This window comes from Mus pahari, chromosome 15 (assembly GCF_900095145.1).
Source record: "Mus pahari chromosome 15, PAHARI_EIJ_v1.1, whole genome shotgun sequence".
Taxonomy (NCBI): domain Eukaryota; kingdom Metazoa; phylum Chordata; class Mammalia; order Rodentia; family Muridae; genus Mus; species Mus pahari.
Genome location: NC_034604.1, coordinates 27902231 through 27909221, shown reverse-complemented (window position 1 = coordinate 27909221; position 6991 = coordinate 27902231).

The following is a 6991-nucleotide window of genomic DNA, read 5'->3' as shown; positions in this document are numbered from 1 at the left end:
TCTCTTCTCTTCGCCCTTTGCCTGTTGGAAGCTTATGCTCTCCCTCTCAAGAGCATTAAAGCTTTGCTGCAGAAGGATCCTGTTTGTGTGCCGCGTCGTTTCTTGCTGGCGAGAAGGTAGCGCGGGACATTAAATGAGCTGGATGTGATGGTGCACACCTTTAGTCCCAGCACTCAGGAGACAGAGGCTGGTGGATCTTTATGAGTTTTAAGATAGCCTGACATACATAATGAGTTCCAGGACAGCAAAGGCTATATCGTAAAACCCTGGATTAAAAAAAAAATGTTTTAAATAATGCATTAAGTGTCCATTGCCAGATGACTTGTTTACATGGTACCAGAAGGCACAAAGCAAATTTCCAAATGAGGGCAGCAATCAACAGTCTTACCCAGCTATGAACCCCAGCGATGACTGTCATAGTGATGTCAGTGCTAACAGTGCAGTAATCGAACACACGGCCCTTCATGGTAACTAGCAGCTCCCTAACTGGATTTAAGACCCATCAGACAAGAGGGAAGCCATGCTTTGTACTGGAAGGAAACACAGCAAACTACTCAGGGCTGGTAAAGTCATGGCTCGTTGAGAACCCACAACTACCACTTTACTAGGTAAACATAATCCCTAACTACAGTTTAAATATTTGCCTTTGTATTCATGGCTAAGTCTAGTCCTTACCCCTCATGAAGGAAACTTCTCTTTGTAACAGACCGAGATCATTACAGAAAACCCCAACCAATCAAAATGCAGACTGTGGATTCCAGCCCTAAATGACACACCCACATAACCCTTCCCTACCTAAGGTATTGAGAAAGGAGATAGGTAAACTGATTGTTCTGAGCTAGAGGATTGGGTAGTTTGCTGTGAGTTTGCACCTCCTGATGTTTCAGAAGCTACACTCATAATAAAGTTTCACTGACATGACTACCAAAACATGAGCTGACAAGGCTACCAATAATAGCCATGCCAAAGAGGGCATGAGAAAGCTGTGAGACCTTAACCCTGCAAACTGAAGTACATGCAACGGAGAAATGCTGAGAATCAGGGAATTAAGCCTTCTCCAGGGATTAGCATACCAATTGGTTAGTCCTGAAAATATATGTTCTCATAGAAGTAGCATTACGCAGACTGAGCATATTATATTTAAAAATATATATGTGTATATATGCTTATATGTAACAACAATTCATAAAAAAGGACATGACTTTGAAAGAGAAAAAGGAAGGATAAAAAGGAAGGTTAGGAGGGAGAAAATTGAAGGGAGAAATAATGTGACTATGTGATAATCGAAAAAGAAAAGAAAAATATTAAGTACCACATGGTTTTAAAATAATAGCTATAAGTAGTTTGCATAAAGACAAGATGACAGAAATTGATGTTTTTCTTTTTTCTTTTACTTTATTTATTTATTTATTTATTTATCTATTTATTTATTTATTTATTCTTCTCTATGTTACATCCTGAGCATAATGATCCCTCCCTCATTCTCTCCTAGTCTCTTCCTCTACTTCCACTCTCCCCCAGATCTCTCCAGAAAAGGGCGTCAAGCCTTCCGGGGATATCAACCAAACATGGTGTATCGAGTAGCAGTAAGTCTAGGCACCTCCCTTCATTTTAAGGCTGGATAATGCAGCCTTGTATGAGGACTGGGGTCTTCAAAGCAGGCAAAAGAGGCAGAGACAGTCCCAACTCACTCCCATTGTTAGAGTCCCATAAAAAGACCAAGCTGCGCAACCATAGCATATATGTAGAGGGCCTAGGTCAGACCCATGCAGCCTGCATGGCTGTTATTTCAGTCTCTGTGAGCACCTATGAGCCCAGGTTAATTGATTCTATGGGGGTTTTTGTGGTGTCCTCAACTCCTCTGGATCCCACAATCCTTCCTCCCCTCTTCTGCAGGATTCCCAGAGTTCCACTTAACATTTGCCTGGGGGTTTCTGGTGGTGTAACCTTTCTTGATCAGACACATTCTTCAAGAGCTTATAGTTTGTTTCATAGTTGAATATCCTATCCCATCAGCATACTGTTTTTAATTTCCTGATCCACAAAACATGAAAAATTTCCAGCCTCCCACTTTTGATTATGACTATCTAAAATTACAACTTAATGTAACAACCATTTACTCACGCCACAAATTCCTACCAAGTACCAGAAAATAAGCCAGGCATATTTTAGATTTTAGGACCAAAACCAAGAATGAAAGGCATTGCCATTCTTTGAAAGAGCTCCAAGCTTTGAAAGCTACAAGTATAAACACATGTAGAACACCATGACTGCTCTGAAGCCATGTGTGGGGGCGGAGAAGGAAAAAAAAAATGAGTTCCTACAGAAAAGAACTGAAAGATTCCAGAAGTACAAAATCGGCAATTTGCCAAGGTTGTGTGTGTTAGTGTTTCCAGGAAGAGTGGGGGGAAGCTTACAGGAGAACCAGCAGATTATGGGTTTGGGGGGTAGAGAAGAGGTGGAGTGGTTAAAGAGTAAGTGTGTGAGTTGAACAGCTCTGTCTAGTAGGGTACAGTAGGATCATCTGCAAGTCATATAAAAGAAGTTGAGGAGCTTTCTGATGGCTAAATGCCATAATCTCTCAAGAGGCATGATCATGTTTAGATATTATTCATGGGAGAAACACAATCAGATTTAGATTTTCAAAACTAAATCTGGAGAGCATGTGGAAAGGAGTTCGCACATTTGAGACACTTGCCTGAGGGAAAACAGATAGAAAGCTGTTTGGGTTGTTTAGGTTAGCACTGACAGGAGCTGAGTCAAGGCAGTGAGAGCAGAGGACAGTTGAGGGGCAAGGACTTGGGTTTTGTGAGTCAACATCTTAGACTCAAATTTACATGTGTGTACATTTGTATGTTGCTGTGCCAGGATTTGATAGAGAGGGTCCTGGAGCCTGGAATTGAAAGGCCCACTTTGCATTTCTCTCACACTGCTGTTTGGAACAATTTCAATGACATATATTTGAAATGAAGTATGTAACCTAAAGGTTAATTTTATTTTGAGGTTGCAGAGAAGAGTTCAAATCCTAAATAAACTGTCATTGCTGAGACTCTGAGAGCTTCTGGAGAAATATACACAGATGCATCCCATGCGATAATTCAGCCTGGCTCTCTGCAACTCAAGCATCTCTTGGCAACTCCAGGAGTGTCCCCAGTTGGAAAGCCCTCACCGATAAGCTTCATACAAAATTTGCCTTTTTGGTACATCTTAAGTTGCTTGTATTCTTGTATTCTAAGTATTCTTGTATGCAAAAATAAGTAAATCATAGTTCTGACACCATGACATTTTTCAAGAATTTGATAAAAACACATAAATAAAAGTGTTGAATTTGTTTTGTAATAAGAGCATTTAACATGAGATCCACCCTGGACGAAATTTTAAGCATGAAAAAACCATCACTGTTTGGAGATGTTTTTATTACATTCCTTGTTGCTATGACCAAATACCTGACACAAAGCAACTTAAACAAAGAGAGGGCTCATTGTGTTACAGTTTAAAGGTAAAGATCTCCTATTTTATTGTGACATGAGAGTTTGAGTCACTGTAGAGGAAGCATTAGTAGGATCAATAAATATTTTTAAAAAGCTAAATGTGACAGTGGCTTGTTTTAGAACAACCTACATTCATAGTAACTAAACCAGTTTCTCTAGACCTAATATACTACCTCATGATGAAAATTAGTCCTTTTCAAGCATGGTGAACACATGACCTAGTCACCTCCCTTCAAGATCCCATTACTATTAAAGGCATGCATCAGAGTTCAGAGGGTACCTGCTGAGACTTCCAGATGGTTGTGTTTCAGAACAGAGAGTTGGAGTAGAGACACATGGATATGATAGAAATAGAGACAGTTAAGAAAAAGAATATTATTTCTAACGGTAGAAGTCGGCCAGAAAGTTGGGATAGAATAAGGACTCCAATGTTCTAGGCTCAACCCACTTCAATGTTTTCTAGGTCATTTACAGAGCACACACATCTTCCAGTGTTTGGAGACTGCAAGATTTTTTGCACATGTTCACTTTGTATGTATGTTGTCTGAAGTATGTATGTAAGGGAGGTGTCCAATCTTTCTCTGCCCTTGGTTTCTTTCATGAGCATATATTGACCCCTTTTCTCTCCACCCTACTCCCCTGACATACTATCTTGATACTAACACCTAGGGAGGGAAACCTTAGAAGGAGGTTTTGTGGGACAAAACACATTCAAACTGTAGTCCACCCATTTAGCAATTATACCTCTGTATCCACAGTTCCGGTGATTATTCTTTTATTCTCTGATTCTAAAAGATCAATTATCTTAGGTCAGACATGTAAGTGAGTTTGTAGGTTGTTTGATTTTTGTGTATGTGTCTTGTTTCTGTAATAAATTTAAATAATGAAAATTGGTTTCTGTCACCCAGCATCCTCCACATTGTTAAAAATGAGAGAAGGGGGATTTCTTTCTCTTTAAGGATGAATACCATTCTGAAATCTGAAAGGCTTCAAATTCTGACTTTGTGAGTTCTAATCAAAAACCACAAGTAGAAGTTTCCAACACCTAGCCTCAAATGATGGGACACAATAGAAAGGTTCTATAAAACTAAGGGGCTAGAGAGACAGTAAAGTTTGCCTCACATGCATCAGGACTTGAGTTCATGCCCTATCTCCCATTGTAAAAATCTGGACCTGGTGGTGCTAGTGTGTACCCCAGTATTCAGAGAAGAGAAGGCAGACAGATCTTTGAAGCTTATTGGACCAATTGACCTTGCCCAATCAATTAGCTCCAGGTTCAGTGAGAAGCTGTACCTCAAAAACTGAAGTAGAATGTTAGTGAGGAAGCCATTCCATGGAGACCTCTGACTGCCTCATGCACATGTGTATACACATCTATGAGTATGCACACACAACCCCACATACACACACAACTACCTTGTGACTATGTGTAGAGGGGATACTAGAAACAAATAAATTCTGTGTTTAGACACAGGTCCTGTCTCTGAAATATCTCATGTTTATGTACTTATTTCATTTCTACCCCTTCAACAAAGTTGAGATCTAAAACAGTATTTTCAAGGATTTCTGCTAAGGGACACAGAACTACACATGTGAAACACCAAGACAAGTACATGGCATAGAGTAAGTTGTAGTAAAAATGTTAGCCTTCTGATAGATGCCCTAGTGTAGGGGAATCAGGGGCAGGGAGGTAGGAGTGGGTGGATGGGTGGAGGAACACCCTCATAGAGGGAGGGAGGATGTGATAGGGTGTTTCCAGGAGGGAGGGAAACTGGGAAAAGGGATAACATTTGAAATTCAAGTAAAGAAAATATCCAAAAAAAAAGTTAGCCTTCTATTACTTCAGAAAGAGCTTTTATATCAAGCAGAATTTGTCTTGATTCTTGACTGAATGACCACACAGTAGTCCTTTTTCTCTGATCTTCTCAATCATGCATGAGAAAGTCACTTTTCTGTCTGTACTCAATAGACAAAGTGGGTCTGACTGTCCATGACTCTCTCATACCAACTTTCTCCTCACCATTGTCCCAGGCTCTAAGTTCTTACCATTCTCCATGGAGAAGAATACAGTAGGCTTTTAAGAAGTTGTTTTTCTTAACTCCTCCTTTCTTTTATAATTGTCCTCTGCACTAACACAACAGTGGTGGTGAAAAATTGTGATAGTGTTGGTGGTAGTGGTGATGGTGATGCTGATGAGGACAGTTGTCATGGTGATGATAATGATGTCAGCTGCAGTTTTGATCATTGTATCTTTTAATTGTATCAGGTGAAGAATCAGATGGACTTACTTACAGCTGTATACAACTTTAGTTTCATAGCCCAAGGAACCTCTCCAAAACACAGAGCTAGGACCCTGCAGCCTCAGGATCCCAACCATGTGGACTTGCACTTTGAAGCTCTGCCACCTGTGGGTCTCTTGCCTAGCCTAGTGTGTTTCCTGATTTATTAACAGGCAAAGTGATTTTTGCACAAGACTTACAAAATCCTTCATCAGTTTAAGCAGGGATTCTGCCCAGATCTTTGATCTTAATCATAGCTGAATAACTCACCCTGTGCATTTTATTCTTCAGCAAGAATAAAATTAATGAACACTTTACAATGTTCTACAGCTTATATTTGCAAAGGTTTTTTTCCTATTGTTTTTCAATTTCATTAATTCTTTGAGAATCTCATAAAAGCATATCTTGATCATATTCACTCTTTCTCCCCAAATGTTTCTCAGATCTTCCCCCACATCTTACCTAACTTTGTGTCCTTCACAAAGGATCAAATTGTGCTGTTTAAATATTCTTGAATATTTTGCTCAACTTGAAAGGGACTACGCCCTTGGAGAAAACAGAATTCTCCTTCCAGAAGTTAAAGACAGTCAATAACTCCATGGCTGTGAGTGGGATCTCAGGCCCAACTCTCTGCTGAGATTATATCTGGCTTGGTCTCACACAGGTCTTCTGTATATTGTCACTGTCCCTGTGGTCACTGTGAGTGAGTTCATGTGTGCAGCTGCCCTGCTGGGTCCAGAAAATACTGTTTCCTTGTATGTATCGACCACCTCTTTCTTACACTCTCTTCTCCAACTTTTGCAGTGATTCCCGAGCCTCAGGAAGAGGGAGTGTGGTATATCTGTTCCATTGAGGGCTGAGCATTAAACCGTCTCTTATTTTCTGCTCCTGGTCCAAGTGTGTGTGTGTGTGTGTGTGTGTGTGTGTGTAAGACTAAAGACCTTTTTTAAAGGCCATATGGAAACCTACTACTGCAAAAGCTTCCATATATATGGTTTCAAAAGAAGCGGATCCCTCTCATAAGAGGACAATAATGCCCCTCTTAGATGCCAGCAGTTAACAAATAAAAATCCCAGTAGCAGGAATGGGTAGCTTCTTGGAGGATATTGGCCAATAAGATACTAAAGACCCCCAAACATTACAGTCTGTTGCCAATGTTCTTAGGCTACAATCTAGAACTTGGCAAAAAGACCCTATTGCTGAAGACACTGCATCCTTGAG